This window comes from Rousettus aegyptiacus, unplaced genomic scaffold (genome assembly GCF_014176215.1).
Source record: "Rousettus aegyptiacus isolate mRouAeg1 unplaced genomic scaffold, mRouAeg1.p scaffold_m13_p_6, whole genome shotgun sequence".
Lineage (NCBI taxonomy): Eukaryota > Metazoa > Chordata > Mammalia > Chiroptera > Pteropodidae > Rousettus > Rousettus aegyptiacus.
In genome coordinates, this window is record NW_023416309.1 from 23,518,935 (window position 1) to 23,541,469 (window position 22,535).

Here is a 22,535-nt window from a genome sequence, read left to right on the forward strand (position 1 = left end):
GTGTGTCTGTTTTTCTTACCCTCTTCAGTAGATTCTAATGTTTTAGCATAAGCATTTTTTTTTTTATTTTGGAAAATGAAATAAAATATTACCAACACCAGAACTTCAAATCCTCAGAGACATGTTTCTATAACACAATGGTGTTTGGTGCTTGCTGTATACCAGCAATGTATTGAGTGATTCTCATGGATTTTTCTGTTGTTGTTTTTTTCCTAAACTTCTCTGTGAGGCAGGTATTTTCATCTCCATTTTTCATAGCTAAAACTAAGGCTTAAAGAGAATAAATTGCTTGTCTGAGATCATACAGCTAGTAAGTGGTAGACCAAAATTTACCCTTGGGTCATAAGACTTTGGAATCTGTATTTAACCACCGGGTTTATTGTAATGAAACTCTAGCAGTCTCTTTTAGGATTAAAGCATTTTAAGGATTTTAGAACAAATTTCAGGAGACATTAACTATTGACTATTATCTCTTGCTATAGAATCATGGTTCCTCCTGATGTTTTACAGGCTTCCCCCATGCCTAGTTACCTATGTACCTTTGGCACCCATGATGTAACATGCCAGGCAAGGTGCAGTTTTGTACTGCAACAGCTGGACTTTTGGGAGTAGGGGTTTGTGTGTATCCATATGAGATAAATGTTTTCTGCTCTGCCTAGCACATCAACTCCAGATCTCTAGGAAGTCTGGTTTCTCTATCAGCATACTTGATATTCTACATTGTCATTATGTGTTTACATGTGTGTCTCACCTAATAGACCGTGAGCTCCTTGAGAGCAGAGGTGGTCTCATAATCACCTACTACCATACTGGGGCTTGCTGAATAGGTAAGTGGGTGGGCAGATGGATGGATGGGAGAGGCAGTATAATGTAATAATGAAGAGCATGGACCATAGAATAAGACTATCCGAGTTAAGATGCTGGCACTATTACTTAGCTAGGATGACCTTGGGGAAGTTATTTAACCTCTCAGTGCCTCAGTCTTTTCAACTTCAAAATGAATATGATAGTAGTATGTACTAAAGCACACAGTTGTAATGAGATTTCAGTGAATTAATATTAGGCCAGTGCTGAGTGTGAAGAGCCATATAATTGTTGCTGTTGTTGACGTTCATAATGAACAGACACATGAACAGAAGAACGAATGAACGTTTCCAACCTCAGCCTTCAGGGATTGTGTCAACAAGTCAGCTCACTGAAGTCAGGCCGGTAAGCTCCCTAGGAGCACATCCAGCTCCTACCCTGTCTCCACTCTTCCACCATTTGGAAGAAGATGGATGAAAGAAGGCTTAGCTCACTCCTAGGAATGCTTATAAACCTTTTTTCTTTGATGTCCCATGATATATTGGAGTAGGGAAACAAAACTTGTCAGCTGATTGGTTCTCTGTGCTCTCTGTTACTATCGTAGTACATTTTTTTCCTCAATAAAATCATCTGCTCATTTCTTAAAAAACACTTTCTTGCCCTTGATCGATAACCATTATAACCAGTGCAAGGTCTTATTAGGTATAAATTATACATTTATTAACATCCAAATGTTATTTTTAAAATTTTCATTAGTTTTGTCATCAACATACTATAGCTGTTGAACTGTTTCTTCATGACTCTTCAGGCCCGTGATCTTTTCTGTCTCTTAATTTTCCTTTGGCGAGAATTATACATTTTGTGTCTGTGTGTGTGCATCTGTGTGTGCACAAAGTAAAAAAAAGTTAGCTTTTTATAGATATGCTTGAAGAAAAAAGGGATTTGGTGGTGCTTTTTTTTCCCTTCTAATTATTATATCAGAAAAGTTTACATTAATCATTTTACTTGCATCTATTCATTTAATAAAAATGTATTTGCATCTGTATTGTACCCGTCACTGTGCTGGGACTGGTAATATAAAGAATGAGACCTGTAGAACCATCTACTTGCTTTTAGATTCTGCTTATACTGTTCTTCTACACAGGTATGGGTAAAGGACTGAGGAAAAAAAGAATATATTTTTTTGGCGGACCTCTTTTGTTCTTGGGTACCTTTTGCATTCCTTATCCTATCTGAATTTATGTTAATGCCATGCCATAGTGTTATCCAAATGGACAAAGGCATTAGTCCAAGTTTGTTGTGCGATTTGCTGAACTTGAAACCAAGATCTCTGTGATTCAAAGTCCCTTGCTTGGGCTATCAGAACCTCAATAGCAGAGTTTTTTTAAAGGAGTTTTTTTTTTTTTTAAATAGACATTTATGGTGAATTCTGTCAAGAGAAGAATGATCACTTTTGGAATATTGACAGTTAAATTATTTAGTAATTGAAATTCTTATAATGCAATAATTTCAATTTAACTGCACAATATAAATATTATGTAAATTATTACACGTAAGTTACTCAACTTCCACATTTGAAATAATTTTTAAAGGAATCCAGTCAATGAAACAACAAAACAGAATCATTAGCTTATATATTGATTGATATATAGGTTAAATATTGAAAGAGGATGTATAACTACAATGATAGTATCAGTTACATAATCTGAATGATCATTTTTAGGAAATCGTTATATAGAAAGGTAATGTTTGAAAATAAGCAGTCTGCTGTAGTTTTACCCAAATTGGTATTTCTAGTTTGTATAAATTAAAAACAGAATAGTTGAAAGCAAAGAAATGGAAATCGACTTTGAATCTTTCCCATATAGTTCAGATTTTTTTTGGCATTTATCCCATTCACTTATTATGATCCAGAGTGGTGTCACAAAATAGAATGGTTTATCATTATGGGAGCTGCTTTTAAAATGTATAGATTTCAATTTAGATCTAGTTGGTTCCAGGAAGTTATTTCTCAGTCGTAGATGAATGACCTTCTACGAATTAGGATCATATCATCAGTTCTGTTTGAATTTAGATAAAGCCCGTTAAAATGGGTAGAATAGAGACTGATGTTTATTTCTACCAGGCATATAGCTTGCCTTTTGGCAGAACAGTAATAGCCATCTAGTACCATCACCACATGAGAAGGATATATGGACTGCATGGGAAAGAATCAGGAGAGAGAACTTTGTTGGACAAGTTTGGAAGGAAGTCCAAGATTATCTAGCAACTGGAAACCAGTGACTCTGAAACATTTATCATCTACCTGTAGGTAATGCTAAAAACCTTGTAACTTCAGCAATATGTACAGCATTATTTTATCTTAATGAAATAGTTTTCTAAGAGGTCTATACTGTTGGAGTATGAAAATATGGTAAATTTTGTTTAGTAGAGAATTAAAAATATTAGTAAAACAGGCAGAGAATATGGAGAAAGTCGTGGAAAGAGCTAAGTACACCAGGTCCTAAAATAATGTTTTATTGAAAAACATTGATAAGATGATGTAAGAACTTAACTCCTATTGGCCTATAGTAAAATTAGCTTCTTTATATTTCTGCTTTGCTTAAAGTCTCAGTACCTTTCAATGACATTAAGTGAGCATGTACTATATTACAATTCACGGTAGTAGAAAGATTGGGCTCTGGGTCTAGATGTGAGTTCATATTGCAGCTGTTACTGATTAGTTTTGGGCCTCAGGTTCCACCTTGGTCAAATGGGAATAGTAATCCTGTACTTGAATATATACTATAAGGAGTAGAAATACTATAAAGATAATTTGCCAGGTTCCTGGCATAAAGGGAGTACTGAGCAAGGGCTTCCAGCTTCCCTTGTAGTATATGGGCTCTCCAATGTAATCAGGTGACTACCCGAGAAGGAGGGCGAAGTTAAACTCTGAAAGTTTCAGCAAGCCCACGGTTGCACTGATGAATGAAATTTTGTTAATAGACTGGCATCCTCAAACAGCCCTTTGAGTCCTGCAGTTAGCTCTTTGCAAACTTTTCCACAGCCCTCAGAGAATTAAATTTGTCATTTTGAGAAATACTTCTGAAGACTCATACGTTAAATACTTTTGCATTCATTGAGACTACTATTAATTAGCTTCTCTCAGAAGTTAAACAATAGCCTAGGTAGACTTTGAAGAAAGCTTAAGAACCATATGTTCAGAGAGAAGAAGTATCAAACAATTTTTTTTAAAAACGAACAGACCATTTGCAGATTTCGGTATAAATGTTGAAATATTTATAGGAAAAAAAGTACTTATTTGGGTTGGGCGAAACGATCTTTACTGCATAGTTTTTACGTTATAATTGAAAGAAACAAATGTTATGTGTACAATATGTCTATAAGATATATATACATACATACATGTATATATGTATATACGTGTGTGTATACCCATATATATATACACATATATACATATATATATAGAGAGAGAGAGAGAGAGAGTGTGAATGTATGTGTTACCAACCAGTTCATCACCCCCTTTAGGTAGCATAGCCACTAAAGAGGCAGTAATGGTTTCGGGATAGTTGGGGACTGAGGAAAGAGTGAAGAATCTGATAGGTATAGAATTATCACCTTTTATACCTGGTTTCAGAACCCAAAGTGATGTGTTGACTATCTTCCTTTACCAGCACTTTCCCTACTTTGTCAGACTTCCCTGTGAGGGCCTCTACAGTTTTTCATCAGATGCAGCAAGCTACCCTGCCCCAGACCAGAAATGACCCACTCTAATAACTGCCGCTTAGAATTATCAGTGTGTTTAAACACTCCCATTCACTCTAAATCAAATAGAAAATTCTTAGACATTTTTATTATAGACTCTGTGATTTTTTACTTTTGAAAAACAATAGTACAGAAAGATTCCCAACGGAAAAAGTATATAGAGGAAAAATTACCCTTTCTTTATTGAGCTAAAATCCATTGAGGAACTACAGTAGGCCAGACATTCTACTGAGTGCTTCAAGTAGATTATTTATTGAATCTTCATGCATGAGTAATATTATTCCAATTTTCTGTTAGGGAAGTTAAACTCTGGGAGATTCAGCAAGCCCAAGGTTGCACCTGAGTGTAGGTGTAAAGCTGGAATTCAAACCCAGCCCTGTGCTTATTCCACTACTCCTCACGCTTTACCCCTCATTCCCTTCCAGACCTCAGTCACTTCCAAATCACCACTGAGAGCACGATTTTCATGGAATACTAGGCTTCATGAGATGACTCTTTCTTGGGCCATGGAATGCCATGCTGGAGTTTCTGCCCCTAGAAAATTCCTAATAGAATCCTTGTGATTCTCTCTTCCCCCAAAAGAAAAGTACACAAAGGGGCATGGAGGGTAGGACAGTGATAATACTGGAGACGGTAAATAAATTAACTGAACTTCTAGCCACTTTCACTTCACACACTTATTTGAAATGCAACCTATCTTAACAGCATCATAATCAATATTAATGGTAAAATGAACATGAACATAATTCCCAAAACGTTTACATTTTTTAAGATAAGCAGTAAAATCATTTTGTATTGGCTAGTTTATTGGTTTTGAAATGAGCATATTCCTACTTGTTTGCTGCTTATTTTTATGAGGAAACTGGAAGAAGCTGGTTTTAAATAACTCACATTGGGCCTCAAAACAGCCTACTTTTCAGAGCCTAGATCAGGAATTAAAATATAATTTGTAGAATGGCAAAAAAATTAACAACAACATCAAACAACTTCTTCAGCTGATGACACAAAATGTTAAAATTGAGTCATGATAAGTTTTGCCAGATTCTTTTGTTATCAGGATAGGAAAGATCTCTTAAGCCTTATGAAGTAATATTTTTTCCCCCTTGACAATAAGGACAATGAGTAAAAAAACTTTAATTTGGGGACAGGAGTTGGTGAAAAGTGGAGTCTCATTTTGAATTAATAGGAAAACTGCTAGCAGAAGTTAGGTTCCATTTACAACAGAATAATTCGTATCTCAGTTAATACTTATAAATGAACCCTCTGAATTAGATGGTTTTATTCTCATTTTGCAGGTGAAGAGATTGAGGCTTAGAAATTGAATTTATCAGTAACGGTGAGCAAAAAATAGGCAGAACTTGAACCTATTGCTGTCAGACTTAGGGCAGGGGTCCCTAACCCCCAGGCCACAGACTGGTACTGGTTTGTATCCTCTTAGGAGCTGGGCCACACAGCAGGAAGTGAGTGGCAGGTGAGCCAACAAGGCTTCATCTGTATTTGCAGCCGCTCCCCAGTGCTAGCATCAGATTCTCACAGGAGCACTGGTTCCTGGAGCCAAAAAGATTGGGGACCACTGCTCTAAGACCTTTCCCTGCCTTCCCATTTCACTATTCTGCTTACAGATTATCCACTGGTCATATAAGATTCTTGCATTTAGAGAAAGCTTTTACTTTCATTTTTTAATTTTATTTCTAATCAGTTTTAAATCATTTTTATACCACTCTTTATTACCGGTGTTATTGTTCATTTGCTTTATGTGATAAATAGCAGATAAGAAGTGCTTTTTAAATAATGACACATCACTTAAGCTCTATGTTTTCATCTTCAAATGTTACATGAGGATGTTAACTATTATTGCAAAGCACAGAGCAATTTTGAATCAGGTACAAAAAGATCATAATTGACTTTGGCACTGTGGATTTACAATAGTCTAGGGAAGCAACATTTACCAAAGTCATAACCTTGAACAATGCATTTCGTTTTCTGTTAGTACATTCCCAAAATGTCTAGTCTCATAATTCCTGGCCACATTCCTGCTATCTGCTTGTTAGGGGTCAAGGGAATAGGACGTGCTGATAGGTTCTGAGGTCACCAGATCTCCACACTATCTCCTGCTCCCTCCCTGTTCTATAAGGACCTGCTCGCCCTCTGTGCAGTGGTTTGGCCACTGCAACTCGATTCAGTAACTCCATAGTGAATATATTTGCTTAGCTCTGTCAACACTCAAAATGCATTCACCTGCCCTTAAATAACAGAAAGATAACCATATTGATGTTGAAATATTCTGAATGCAATTAATTTCTTTCCTATGAAGAGCAGCCATTGTTAATGATCCCTGCCTTACTATGCCTCCTCTGCTGGAGTCTTGTGCCATGTAACAATAAATGGTTTTGTTATGCACACTTATTCCATCCACATTTATTCCAAATAGAATTAATATGTTAATACTGGTAATTCAGGCATATGAAATTCACACGCTCACTTGTCTTTATTACTGTAGAATTAGCTATCCTGATAATTCTCAAGTCTAGCCTGTGATTTTTTTCAAAAGCTTTCGATTATGCTCATCTTAGCTGAAATTGGATCTTTGAGGGTTACCATGAATACATTTAAAATACATGTTTTTCCCCTAGACTGTATTATGACCTGGCTAATGTGAGCCCTGGTCTTGATTTGGCACAGACGTGCAGTACGATTAAGGCAGCATGGCTTTCTCTTGCTCCACTGAGCTGGGGCCTGATCCTGGTATTCTCCATGCTTTCCTTGGAAAACTGTCTTCACAGGCCAATTTGTATCTTGGTTTTTACATAATGTGTTTCAATGGATATTCCATGGGATAAGATTAAAATAATTACATAACCATCCATTTGTCATCTGAGAAGCATTATCTTTTTATTTTCTGGTGCATTAGTTAGGATTTTGTTTGCAGTGTCAGGAAGGGAGTGTGTTCATGGTGCATTTGGCATTCTCAGCTTTGCTCTGCTTTCCTAGAGTGTCACTTCAGCTTTAGTGGAAGCTAAATTATTCATATGATCTGTGGTGTACCTGCACATACAGCTTAATCCACCTTTTTTTTTTTTTTTTTTTTAGAGAGAGATCTCTGAAATAATAGGAAAATTGATCTTTGGAGGCTCTTTGAAATGAGCAAATGGGCCTGGGGGTGAGCTGTGTGGTCCCTCAGGCTTGGGTTTGAATCTCGTCACAATCACTTCTTTAAGCTGCATAGTCTCAAGTCAGTTACTTAATCACTGTGAGCCTCTCTGCCCTCATCTGTAATAACACCTATTTGCAAAGAGACATTATGAAGACGAAATTAAATCAAACATGAAGTGTCCAGCACAATGCAGTAATTCAAAAAATATTAATTCCTCCCACTTCCCTGTGTCTTTCTTCTTTTCCTCATCCACTTGGAAGAAATGAGTTTGTTTTATGTTAAGCATGTTGAGTAAGACTCATCAGTTAAAAATGAGAAAGTAAATTTACTGAAGTTAATTGCCCCTGTGGACTAAATAAATAAACATTTGTGTGTATATAGAGAAAAATTGTATTTATATAAAATGTAATAATATATATACACGTCTGTAAATATTACATACACATACATATGTTTGTATGTATATGTGTGTGTATATGCACACACACATACACATACGTACATGTATACACAAAAGGCAGTCAAACCCAGAGCCAAGTTTATATTAATTTCTATTAGGAGAGAATGTGGTTTATGGAGATAGCATTGAATGTGGTATGTGGAGTAAGGACGCTTGGGTCCTGTGAAGGTGCAGTGGCTTTCCCAATATCTCTTGGAAAAAAGCTCTAGCATATTCCGCAGCAGCTTCCCACCTCCACTTGCAGGAGTCTCCATCTGCTTGATAGGTTTTCTGAGCTGAGGGAAAAGCCAGTCCTTCCCCTTCTGGGTAGGCCTTCATAGATTTACCTTTGCATTCCCACTGAAGGTCTCTCTCTGGCAGCTGATCCTTGACTTTCAGAGTGAAATCTACTTGGAAACATGTCAGCAAAAGTTCAGTTTTAGCGATTCTCCCAAGATGCTTCAGAGGTTGTCTGTGGTGTGTGTTTCCCAGGAAGGATTAAAGAGAAAGAAGCAAACCACGGACAGGTTTTCCTGCTAAATAGTACTGTCCTATCAAAGTACTCTTGCAGAGATTTTCGCAGTGTTAATACCTGTCGTGCCACTTTTATTCCCTGCTCGCTTGTAATATCCTGGGGCGTTCTGTGAGTTCTCTTAGTTTTCCTCATCATGTAAATAATTGATGCCTATTGTCAACCCAGCATTCAGTGCGAGGAGGCTGAGATCACCCAGAGAAAGCAATACTGTTGTTATCTTGAAATGTTATTCTAATATTTTTCTTTGCAAGTATATATTTAGTTTTTTCTTTTCTTTTCCTTGACTGTCTCTTACTTTTCTTTCTCTTTTCTTCTTTCCTTTTCCTTCTAAATTAATGGAGATAATTGTGGTATCTCTTGTTTTGTAACCTCGTTTTTTTCCCCACCAAACAATATAATATGAACATAAACGTTCATGTCAGTAAATACATTTCTATTTTTAAAGAATCTATTGGATTTTACATTATGGATGTACCAAAATGTATCTGAGTGATCTTTTATTTTTTATATTTAGTTAATTTCAATTTTTTTGTTATGAAAAATGGCACAAGAGACATTAGGGCTTATATCTTTTTCCTAACCACGGTGTTTTCATTTTCTGCCTTTATTTCCGGTGATTCCTTAGCATAGCACTCACGGTTCTCCATTCACAAAGGAGAGCCAGCATTTACAACCTTATTTTTCACTAATCTCCTAGTTGACCTTACTTCTAGTGAGAATCACTCTACCTTCACCCTTCCCAGAACACTTTTCCAACACAGGTCTTTGTGCTGCTCTGCCTGCGATACCTCCTTCCCCCACACCCCCTTCCAGCTCTTTGGGGCTCATCTCCAATCCCACCCGAGACACTGGTTTACTCAGTAAAGGGCAGTTTCTTTCCTCTTAGCTATCACAACTATTTATAACTGTCTGTATCTTTGAGGAAACGTGAGGCATTTTACATGGAATCATAGTCTTTTGTATATGAAGACCTCTAGATGAAAAAAGTGCCAAGTCTTGATTCTGAATCTTGGTACAGCCCATAAGTTTGTGACTTTAGCTGCTTTTTTCTTGTCCTTTTTATACTGAGGACCCTGACTCAAAGGTATGGAGAGTCCTTCCCAGCTCCAGCAGTTCCCTCATGTTCCTACTGGACTAGAAATTCCTTGGAGCAGGATCACTCTGGGTTCCTGGTGTGTCTGACGTTGTCTTGCTAAATGAATACAGGAGCTAAAATTGGGACAGCCCTGCTCCTCTCCTCAAGGGCATATTTAAATTGGTGAAATATGGTTGTGGGACGGGGACAAATGTAGAGTAAGTAGGAGGTCTTCTATGCTACCTGGCTCTCAAACTCTTACCTTTGGTTTCTTTGAGGATCTTGCCTTCCATTCATGTTTATGACATCATCACTCCTTGTCTTCTAGGAGTCCATTTCCCAATTATTCATTTCCAGTTTCATCAGTGGGCATTATTTCTTCTTAAATTTTTTGTCATCTCTTGATCATTTAAACACAATGGACCCTCCACATTCCATGCCATAGCACTTTAGGAAAGTACATAAAATTTAGCTTTGGGCAGCAACTCCTGCTTTCATTATATTGGGTCTCATTTAGGGGCCTAATTGCTTTGCTTTGTTTGTGTCTCTGTGGCTCTTTAATTCCCTGGATCATGTGTTTTACTCATTTTTTTGTTTTGATTCTTCTCAAATTGCCTTCTTGTTTTAATTATCCCCAACTTTAGCTTGCCAAACCTGTATTCTCCTTCCACTTTTCCTACCTGAGCCAAGAGAAGGACACCTCCCCCTCCCAACAGTCTCACCACTGGAGAGACCCCCTAGCACAGTTACCACCTTCTGCCAGGCAAAGGGCGGATTGCACACAAGTAGACATAAAGAGCTTTACTGCTTCCCAACTTAATTCTAGTTCAGTTTCTCATGTCCTTATCAGAGGGAATCTGCTGTTGTTTTATTAGGAAATGTTTTGATGGGGGCCACTACAAAGCTACATAAACTAAGGTGTTATATGTACAAGAGAATCACATTTTACTCAAATATACATGATCGAGTAAAAAAAAAAAAACAACATGATTTCAAATTGTTGTACAATGAATACTGGGCGGAAAAAAATCCATTTATCCTGCCTCTATGTTCATACCAACCACTCAAATCTTATTTAATGTTTTAATAATGACTTTTATGGACTACATATTAAAATAAATGATTCAATCACTTCGTTAGAGTAAATTGTTTCATTTCATTTAAAAGAAAAGAAAAGCTACTGTAGAAATCTGAATTCGAACCTGTAGGACTTATATAAAAGACAAATACATCAGTTTTGAAGGGCAGAGTTGTGTGGAAAATTCCCAAAGAATGCTGAGAGTCCTGGAAGCTTAGAGGTGGATGGAACCTTCTGGGTCACTGAGCTGGGTCATCTGCAGAACCTGCTTCTCTTTGACAAGAGCTCTATGAATTGCTAGTCAGTCTCTACTTGAGAATTTCCTGTGCCTGGAAGTGTCCTACGTCTAAACATAGCCCACCCCTTTTCTGGACAGTTCTAATTGTTAGAATATACTCTCTTATTTTGAGACTAAATCTAGCACCCTGTTATGTCCACCCATATGCCAGCTATTTATATAGATGAAAATAGTGCTGTGTTGGTGCTGCATCTTCATTCCAAGCTAAATGCTTTCTGTGTCTTTAACCAGTTCTCATAAAGCATAATAACAAAGGTCCCTTAATTTCCCCCTAGCCATCAGGTGGTATCCTGAATTGACATAGTATTTTGAGTGTGGATTGTCTGGCTCCTAATAAATTGATAAAGCATAACCTCAACTGTTGCCATGGTGGGTAGCAGGAGCCAAGGTCATAGTCATTTTAGGGAGAAGACGATGAGAGCCCCGTTCAGTCCCTTTTCATGGGAACTTTGTTTTGAACATAGATTTTTATCCAAAACTTCTAGTTTTGTCTCTTTGTTGGCATTGAAATACATACATTTTACTAATTGATAAATACATTGAAACATTTATAAATAGCAGCTGAGTGTCAGTTTATAAAGATGAAAAAGCTTTGTCCTCGCTAATACTTTATCTTCTGTATTTTCCATTGCAATGTCTTCCATTCCTTTATCCCTCATACTTAGAAATTATTTTCTTAGTAATTATTAAGTACCAATTATGTACCCTGCATCCTTCCTTGCCTCTTTATCTACATGGCTCTTCCATTTTTGTTTTTGCTTTCATTTTTATCTTTATCATAAAAGTGTTCACTAAAATTCACTAGAAAAGATGGAACTATTTCAATATCAGTGAGATACCAAAGAGTGACAAATTATATAATATGCTAAAATTTTTCAAAGGTTGGTTTTTCATATATTTCAGATTAACCAATAAACAGTGGTCTTCTTAGAGATGAACTTTTATGGACTAAATCTTTAGACACTAAAGCATGTGGAATTATTTAGTTAATTTTCAGTTGCAGTTGACATTTAATATTGTTTCATGTTAGTCTCAGGTAGACAGCATAGTGGTTACACATTTACAAATGTGGAATTATTTTGACAGAAAAATTAGCCAAAAAAAGGGACATAAAAGGAACAAAGTTCTGAAATGTCTGTCATAGTGCAGTGAATAGGAAACCTACGTTATTTTGATTCAACAGTGTTTCAGTTCAACAAATATTTACATGCCTTGTGGATAAAAAGAGAAATAAGACATGCTTTTAGTCCTTTGAGAACTGGTAGTTTAGTAAGAAAGATAGACAAATTTAAAAGCATTAAAATAGTTTTATACAGTAAGTCCTCACTTACCATCATTGATATATTCTTGGATACAGAGACTTTAAGCAAAACTATGTATAACCAGTTTTACCACAGGTTAATTTATATCTGCACAAGAGTTAAGTTCCTACAGCATATTTTTGGTCACAACAAATCACCAAAATACTAAATAAAGCCTCAAAACACTTCTGATAGTAAGCATTGAAATAAATATGAACTCTACATATATTTAAGAAAGATGAATTTAAAAAGATCACTTCTTTTCCAGTTCAGGATCTTGAGTGGCTGGAGCCTGTTCTGGCAATGCTATTTGAGGGCCTCCTGTAGTTGATATAGAAAATATAAAGTGACATGGAGGCCATATGAAGGGCACGTCTCCCAGAGCAGAGGATAGAGTGGCATGGACACTGAAGCTGGCCCTGAAGACCGGGAATGTGAGCAGATGGTGTAGAGAACACAGAAAAACTTTCAGGGGCGGGATCCATTGGACATGATGGCGTAGTATAGGGTAGAGGAGAAAGGAAGGAGATGAGAAGGATGTGTCAGAAATGGCAGATATAAATATCTGAGAGGCTAGTTATACCTTGTATTACAAAAGAAATGCAGAGGGATTGGCTGACTTTTGTATTAAATATGCCCCCTCCCTTCCTCTTGCTTTCTCTTATTCCTGTCAACTGTTAATAATATTTTTGCAAAGTAAAAAATATTACTTTCTGTTGACTTTTAACTTGGGTTTTTAGTACTAGCTCAAAAATGCCAAATCTCTGTCTGTACTTAGAACACCCGAAAGAACAGAAATCCACTGAGTTGAAAAATTAGAAACCTGGAGAATCATTACTGAATTATTTTGAGAAGTGTTGGAGCCCTTGCTTTTTGTCTAAGCTGTCATTCATTGGGCATGATGAATTTAGAAGTGCTAGTTAAAAGGCATCTCAGATTTAGATTATGACGATCTTCATGATAAGAACTGTGATGGCATGTTCATGTTCTCCCACATACTATAAGTATTATATTCACAATGAACCCCCTAAACAGTGACATGCTCTAATATATTTTTCTGTTTTGTGAACATTATATTTATAGTGATTTCTTAAAAAGAGATCAGTACAAAGAAGAAAATCATCCACAGTAAACTGCATGATCATTTAATACAATCCTTTTCTTTCATATAACATTGTTAAAAGTTTAATTTTCAAAGCTTAGAGAAATTTAAAAGGAAATATCTTGAAAAACAATTTAGTCTACAGCCATGCCACCCTGAACAAGCCCGATCCCATTTGATCTTAGAACCTAAGCAGGGTCGGGCCGGGTTAGTACTTGGATGGGATACCACCTAGGAAGACCAGGTGCCATAGGTGTAACAAATAAAAAATAAAGGATTGTAAAAATGACAAGGTCTTTGCAATCCGTGAACTCAGCCAAGGGTTGCCTCACCTAAGATAATAATAATTATAATTATTATTAATAATTTAATAATTTTTTCTTTACAAATATGCTCTTTTAGAGCATAATTACATGAGATATGAGAATGCGCTGAAAATTTGTCAAATGGCAACAGCTGCAATAGATGTAGCTTTTCTGAAATGTACTTATATTGAAAGAATAAAATTTGAAGCTGCATTTTGAAGACTTGCGAAAAAATATTAATACACACAACAGGTCTTTTATGAAACGTGTCTGGGAAAGCATACATAATTTTGATGACAAATGTTGCTTTACTAGTAAAGCCTGAATTGCTAGTAAGGAATGCCATTACCCCCAAATTCATGAGATTAATTTTTTAAATTCTTCTTGTATGTTTGTGTTCATGTGTGTTTATATATCTGTGTTTTTAATTATGTTAGCCTGACAACTATTTATCTGTATTAGGTTCAGCAGAACTAATAAACAGTTTAACCTAATAAGAGTTTAGTTGAGAGTCAAAGTAGACAAAATGAGAGAAAACAGTCTATAGTTTGTTGATTTTTAAAGATAAAACAGGTGTCTACTGCTTGTCGCAGTAATTATATTAAACAGGAAATTCCCTGGATAGATGTAAAATATATTATGGCACTTGGCAATATAAAGGAGTCCTTTTATATTAAAATAACTATGTCTTGATGTATCTGTCTTTGAGGTCTGCTATCTAATTATCATAAAATGAGACACGCACATATTCTATGGAGAGTGGCCTTCCTAGACTCAGTCTTTTGTGCTGTAGACCACAGCTGGGACATTTACTTCAGATGTATCTGAGAAGTCCCAAAGTCCCTTGAGTCATCATGGGGAGAGTGACAGAAATGCCTAGCCCAGAATTTGAGCTTGAACTTGCAAGTTAATGTAGAGCTTTTAATTGCATTCTCAGTGATATTTACTTTCATCTCATAACACTAATAAGCTTTTTACGGTAATGTCTTCGTAAAGTGTGACACTGACACAGAGACAAGCGGCACCAGGCATACCTCAGCTTTCATGCAAATGTCCAATGTTTTTTTGTTTATTTGCCTTACAATTATGTTCCCAGAAAATTCTGAAAGGAACCCTGGACTTAGACACTATTTTTTAATGTTTCCGGGGAGATTTTTTTAAATGAGTTATAATTGAGTCAAATGCAATGATCCTAAGTATATATTGAATAAGTTTTGACAAAGGCATAGTTGTTTAATCCATTCCCCCAATAAGATATATTACATTTCATTGTCCCTGAAAGTTCCTTTGTGTCATTTCCAGGTTAGTGTCCCTCCTCCGCTGGAAGCAGCCAGTGTTAGGAATGCCGCCACCATTGTTGAACCTTAATGTTAGTTCTTAGAGTCTTCTGTGTCAAAGAAAGATAATTAAATCTAGGATTTCCTTTTAAGATGTTATCCTCCTTAGGGAATCATTCTGAGGTACACGGATAGACTAAGAATCAGGACCTAAAACTTGGCCATGTAGACTTTCAGTGTATTGCTTCTAAAACACATTGGAGCATCCTAAGTGTCATGTTGTTAGTGAAAGAGGAGCAAGTCCATTTCGAGCCTGTCACAAAGATGTCAGGTAATTTTATTCTTTGCTGTATTTTAATTTGGCTCTATTTTAATTTCCACTTCTGTAAAAAATTGCCAGCAATGCTTTGCTATTGTAGGTTAACTTCGTGTGGTATGTATACCCTTTGTGTAGAATGGAATAAATTATGCGCTAATGGAAATTTAGTAAGAATGATCAATAAATGTCATGGATGAAGCTGAAAAGCTTAATAGGCCCCGCCGAACATAGAAAAGCAGTGTTTGGTTTGGGATCCTATCAGTCTCTGCAGGGTGATGGGAGAGCAAGTAAAACATTCTGCATCAATTTATTCTCCACGATTGTGTACCATTATCTCAAAGGTGAGGTTCTATCATTTGGTTCTCATAGTAACCAGACAAAGAGTACTTTTATTCCTTCCCTTGGAGTGAGTGAGTGAGTGTGTATGTGTTAAGAATTCCATATTGCCCCTAGAGATTTTCTTTTCCCTCCTTTTTGTGAATGTGCTCTTCTAGCTTAAAGAAAAAAAAGATCAGAAGCAGGGTTGGAAAAAACTGAATAATGCAGAGAGATAAAGGATTCCAGGTTAGAGAGATAAAGGATTCCAGGTTAGATGGTTACTTTTATTTCAGTACTGCAACACATGGAGTATAGAATGAAGTTACGCTGTTGTAATTTATTCTCTTTATTAAAATAGGCAAGCATTAGACAAACCATAAAATTTCCATCTGTATTCACAGCAGGCTCCCACCATTTGAAATACAGATTTTATCCCCATCTCCCTAAAACATCCAGGATTGAAATGTTTTAACGTTGTAGAGCAACAGAATTATCATATTTGATTTCTAAAAGCAATGGATCTCCCCATCTGTTCTTTGGATTGCTGCATCCATTAAAAAAAAAAAAGAAGAGGAAGAGGGAAAGCTTGCCTTCTGTACTTAATGTCAGTGAGGACACGGGTGTTGGGTCGGAAAGAATCTGCAGTGCAGCAGAGGGAAATGAATGGTAATTCTGCTGGAGTTCTGTTTTCATCACCCCACCAGCCTAATCACCTTGAGAAGAAAAAAAAAAAAGGCATTTTTACACAGAGTGCTGGTGATTGGGCCAGAAGCAAGGCACCCATTGCCCATTGTTGTTTTAGCACATATTTCTCCATTGCCTGAAAAACAAAGGCTTTTCATAATGGGAAATTGCCATTCCAAGGCATGGGGGCCTGAAAACCTCCTTCTTGGACTAGAGGAAGATTTGGGGGGTTTTTTGTTTGTTTCGTTTTTCTTTTCCTAATTTTGAAGCCAAACACTTGCTTAACATTTTAGGCATAGAAAGCATAGAGTCCTAAAAAGATTGTTAAAAAGGTAATTGTAAATTCTAATCTTTTTAGCAAACTGTTCCCCTACTGGGAGAATATTCTGTTTCAATTTTTTATAAAGGCAGTCTAATGAAAAATTTAAACAAAATCTTTTTGGAGCAAGTTTCTGTCAGATGTCACGCCAGTCTCCCCTTTGGTAGGGACAGTTATGTAAGGCAGTCTGTGCTATCTATTTAAATAATAGACTTCTATCATGAATCCAAGGCTCTAATGCTTGCTTGCCTCTCCCTGAAGACTTCATGTTTGTGGTATTTCTGCCTCATTTAAGTGTAATACAAAATTTTAATAATGTTACTCTGTTGGAGCAACATCAGTAGGGGTGGAGTAGGGGTATAATTATGTAAATTTAGCAAGAATAAAAATGTTACCAGAGCAGGTTTGTCCCCTGAATGAAAAGATAGCATACGACATACAGTGCTTTGAGAGCAACATCTGTGGACACTGAAAAGGAAAACTGAAAAAAATAAAAGTTTTGTGGTCTCAAAAGATGTGTTTTGCTTTGTTATTTGCAAAGGACTTTCATAAACGTTATCACATTTGATCCTTGTAACTCTGTAAAAAGGATATTCTCATTTTCAAGAAGTTAAACTACTTGTTCAAGGTCACCCAGATACCTGGGTACTCTGAGCCCGAGTGATACCCTCCTTCTCTCCTGGCATTCTCCCTTTTATCATATCAGCATAGAATGTCTTCACGTGAACATGGGCATTTTGGAGACAGGCACACTGGCATCTTGACAGTTCTAGCATTTCTCTAGACTCGCAGCGATCCCCAATCTTTTTGACACCAAGGACCAGTTCTCCTATGAGAATCTAATGCCTGACGATCTGGGCTGGAGCTGAGACGGTGACACTAGTGCTGGAGAGCGGCCGAAAGCACAGGTGAAGCTTCGCTCACTTGCCCGCCACTCACTTCCTGCTGTGTGGTCCGGTTCCTAAAAGGCCATGGACCGGTACTGGTCCAGAGCCCAGGGGTTGAGGACCCCTGCTCTAGAGAATAGTTTCTCGTAAGACAAAGTGGTGTTTGGACCCAAATTTAAAATATTAGAGTGTGTGTGTGTGTGTGTGTGTGTGTGCGCGCGCGCATGCATGCATGTGTCCTATATGGGACTAAAACTAAAGAATAAAGGAAATTATCTTGATCTGATGATAAAGTATACTCTTAAGTTGCTTTCCATACTAGTTGAACCAGTTTATACTTGTGTGACATGTTGACCTCATTACACTTGCTACATACAGCATTGACTTAACTTTTTCGTTGCTTTGCCAATTTTATTGATGAATATGTTCATGTTACTGTTTTAATTTGCAATATTTTATTACTAGGGCACATGAGCACTTTTTTATGTTTGCTAGCCATGTGCATTCTTTATGGATTGCCTACTCACATAACTCACACATCCTGCAGTTGTCCTTTTTTGTTAACTTTTAATAATTCCTGTCTTTCCGTTCAGAAATAACTAGGAAGACCAATTCTCGTGATTCTAATATCACTGTAACATGCCATAAACATGTCAAGATTGAGTTGGTACCAACATAAAATGTTGAAGCTAAGTTCTAACTTTAAATAGCCTATTTCTTAATCAATGAACTAGAATTATGGAAACACACAAGCTACCAATTTTTAATATTTCCAATAGGGTAAGCAAGATCATGTTAGGACCACAGCATAACCTGCTATACACAGCAGTTCTCAGAATTTAAGCTACATGAATCTATTTTGCTTTTTCCTTACCAAGAGGAGATCTCGTAAGTATGCACTCAGAGTGCAGTTACAGTAGCTATTCATTTTCTCTCTGGCATCAAGCAACTGAAGAATCTAAAAAGTAACAATTTCAGGCATATAACCATAGTGAAAGCAATGAGGAAAGATCAAACCCTGTCTAGGTAGTATGCCGGAGGCCTGGAGGAGATGCTAAGCGTGTTTCCTGTCCCTGCAGGATCATTAGCACTAAGGGAAAAAAGGGAGAGAAAACAGTTGAGTTTTGATAAAGAATTTCTAAGTCCAGTGATTTAATACTATGGTCCTATGAAATAGGTGTTTTACCCTTGGCAGGAGAGAGACAACTGAGGTCTGGTGTAACTTATAAAGATTAAATATGGGCAAGATTGTTCCAACAGCTACATGTAGGGTAATTTATTATTTTATTGTCAATTGTTATTATTGCCAACACTACTACTGATACAATCATACTGTATCTAGGTCGTTAGGAATCAGCTCTGCAGTCAGATTTCTACATTTCCCATGTGTTCCTCTCTCTTCTGTTGCTTACTGTGTGGCTTTGGGTTCATTAATTAACCTCACAAATCTGTTCATCTATAAAGTGGAGACAGCAAAAATCCATCTCAAGGTGATTCTTAGGAAAATTTCCTGAAATGGTCAACATAAAGTGTCTCAGAAGTGCTAAATAAATCTCTGATGTTTTCTTATTGTCCCATTAAAGAACATACTTCAGATTAAATCTTGGTTGATCATTACATGGATAAGAAGATATTCTTAAACTTTAGGCAGCCAAGAGAGAAATGCTCCTAACAAGTGGTAAATGCTGCTTGTAACCTCATTCAAGATAATATAATTCATTCTTTCCTTCTAAAGACAAATATCCCTTAGTTGGATCAGAGATTTAGTCTATAATGAACATAATTGTTGAGTGAAAATGGTAATAGATATTACCTGTCAGATTTTGATTAATAGACAGACTCTAGAATGGAATTTGAGAGTGACCTTCAGAATGTGTGGGCCTATAACTTACTTCGTAAGAATGTTTCACCTGTTGGTTGATTTTTTGTTTTATTTCTTGAATAGCATTTGATAACTTTATGTGTATTTTATATTGAGTAATATCTCTGTGACTTGAAAAAGCTAAATTCATTATTTTAAAAATCGTGTTCATGTAGGAAGTTATTTATTTATTTATTTCCAACAAGCATTTGTCAGACACTGTACAAGATACTTGGAAATAGCTGTAAATAACAATCAATATCTTATCCTCTTAAATGTTAAAGTCTATGTTTTTCATTCCTGGAAATTTATTACACGTCTTCTATTTCACACTCCAGTGTGTGGTGATTTTTGGTTATTTGCTCCAGAGAAATAGATTGACAAAATAGCACCTGTTAGGATGTTATCCCTCACCCTGCGGAAATATAGAAAATGTCTCTATAATTGTTTCATTGTTTTTGTTGCTCTTATTTTCTTCAGAACACAATGTTCCTCCCCATTTATGATTTTATAAATTGTTCATATTGAAATGATACCTTATTTTCTCATTACACTGGGAAATAGTTATTAGGCCATTTATTAGATTTGTTGTGACAACTGTCTGCGTATTTATTATCTCATTTTTCTAACAAACTATATACATTTGTATCATTAGTTCTTCTCCTTAGACATCTCTTTACATCATTTATAGGTCACTTGAGCATCCTCGAATAATCTTACCTTGAAACTGTTCATTTGGCCCAGATACATGATAGTCTAGATGCTGTTTTCCCTTAAGATTTAAAAGAAGTCTATCTTCCTTTTAATTCTAGTGGGATAATAGCACTTTGGCTGCTGGAGTTTTAAAAAAATTAATTTCTTTATTTTTATTGTGACATTGGTTAACAAATTCCAGTAAGTCTCAAGTGTACAGTTCAACAGTAAGTAATTTATATTGTATCGTATTTTAAAATTTTAAATGGCCTTTTCATATAAGCTTTTAATGTTTCTGCAAGATGAAGACAGCTTATAGAAATGGCGTTATACTCACACATTCCCTTTGCCTGCTTGCACTGCCGTTTCACTCTCATTTTTTGATATCTACGTTAAATTTACTCTTTGGTTCTATGATCCTTGTTAGGATTTGTTTTGTTTTGGGTACTATTGGCGCATCTTCAGGAAACCATAGTTCTCAAATTCATTATCAGACAGTGTCAACATTTTTTAAAAAATAAAACACACACTCATATGCTGTTTTAGGCCTTGACACTTGGGAGAAAAGTTGCCCTGTATTCTTAACTATGCCTCCTGAGCTTGAAAGGGTCATATATTGAGAGCATAAGTGAGTTAAGTTGCACAGTCTGAAGCCTGCAGCAGTCATCCCTATTTTTGCCATCTTGGCTCCTCATTCACCACAAATTTTCTTGCCTCTATCCAGAGACCATTTTAGTTGGAGGAGTAATGTATTGGTTAGGAATGCCTTCAGCTATAGATAGCAATATATCTAGCTAACAGTGGTATAAACAAAGAAAAGGTTTTTTGCTTTGTTTTCTCACAAAACAAGAAGTCTAAAGGTAGACAGCTGCTGCTCCTAGTTTAGAAATGTAGTGATGTTCATCTTCACACTTTGGTTACCTAATTTCATGCCTCAGGTGTGCATTCAAGACAAAAGCAAGTGAAGAACAGGACTAGCTATTCAGTGCCTTTATCAGAAAAAGGAAATGCCTTCCCGGAAGCCCCTGCCTGACTTCTGTTTCAGGGGCCAGAATTGCATCTTCCAGCTGCTCCAGCTACAAGGGAGGCTGGGGAAAAAAAAAAAAAAAGAGTAGTTAAACTTCCTGCTATGGAGGTAGCAAAAGAGGGAAAGGAAGAGAATATTTAATGGGCAACCAGAGAAGTGCCCTTCTGTGCAAGTAACCCAACCCATTCACCCTTCCAAGGGCCTGCTCTACTGTCCCTTGTGTGAAGAGTGTCCTGAATTCCTTGAGGCAGAGTATTTCCCTGTGAACTCACCTGGTCTTGCAGTCATTGGCTAGACTGAGCATACTCTCCGGGCAAGAGCCACCTGACTGCATGTGGTACTTGAGCGATGGTGCTCTGTGAGGTCTGCTGAAAGAATGAATGAATGAGTCAGGTGTATGTATCCCCTGGACGTTGCCTGGAGCCAGCTGCTGGAAGCAAACAGAAAGTGCTGAGTGAGGAAATCTCCCTTCCACCTGACATCCCATCCTTGTCCGTGGGCATTCCCCTGATGAAATGTGAAACCACAACCCTGACCACTCGTATTCATTAAGGTACTGTGGGAGCTTTGGTCCAAAGCCCTGCAGACTCATGTGCAATAGAAATATTCTAGTTTGGGACAGTAGGCCATCTGCCTTCTTAGAATTGTTTTATACCATTTAAATAGTTATTTAGTCTCTTCATGATATAAATCTTAGCTCAGCATAACAATCAGTACAGACTTCTGAATGAGAAAATGTACAAAATATCTATTCATAGGAAACATCCTTGGTTGTGCCTCAATAGGCATATAGTTTAAAATATAGTTTATACTTCCTGGAATTTTATCCTAGAAAGATAATTAAACAAGTGTGCAAAAATGCATGCGCAAAGTTTGGAGATTTTTTATAGTAGTGTTTTATAAGAAAATTTGGAAAAAATTTAACTCATCACCAGGTTTTGGTCTAAATAGAAGCATTAAAAATGGTCACATAGGATATCTGAATAGCAGAGAAATGTTGCTAGATTTACGAATTAAGCTACGTGGATGTGAGGGAGAATCCCCTCTCAGTTTACAGATCTGCAGTTATGCATGTATGGATGGATATCTTTTCTCCACTATGGTAGAGCATGGTTATCTCCAGGCAGTGATTTTGTAACTTTAAGTTTTTTGGCATTGTTTAGTTTTTAAACAGTGTATGAATATTTGTTTAGCAATCAAAAAACACAGTTTTCACAAAAATGTGCCTTCGATTAATAGAAAAATAGCATGAAGTAGCATACATGAAACCTCTGCTGACTAGAACCAAACT

At 36.7% G+C, this 22,535-nt stretch overlaps 1 protein-coding gene and 1 pseudogene across 19 annotated transcripts in view; both read left to right on the plus strand.

Moving 5' to 3' along the window:
- ANK3 (ankyrin 3) overlaps positions 1–22,535 on the plus strand; it is a 567,956-nt gene that overhangs the window by 286,235 nt on the left and 259,186 nt on the right. The window lies entirely within an intron of this gene.
- Positions 13,692–13,810, plus strand: LOC118604631 (annotated as a pseudogene).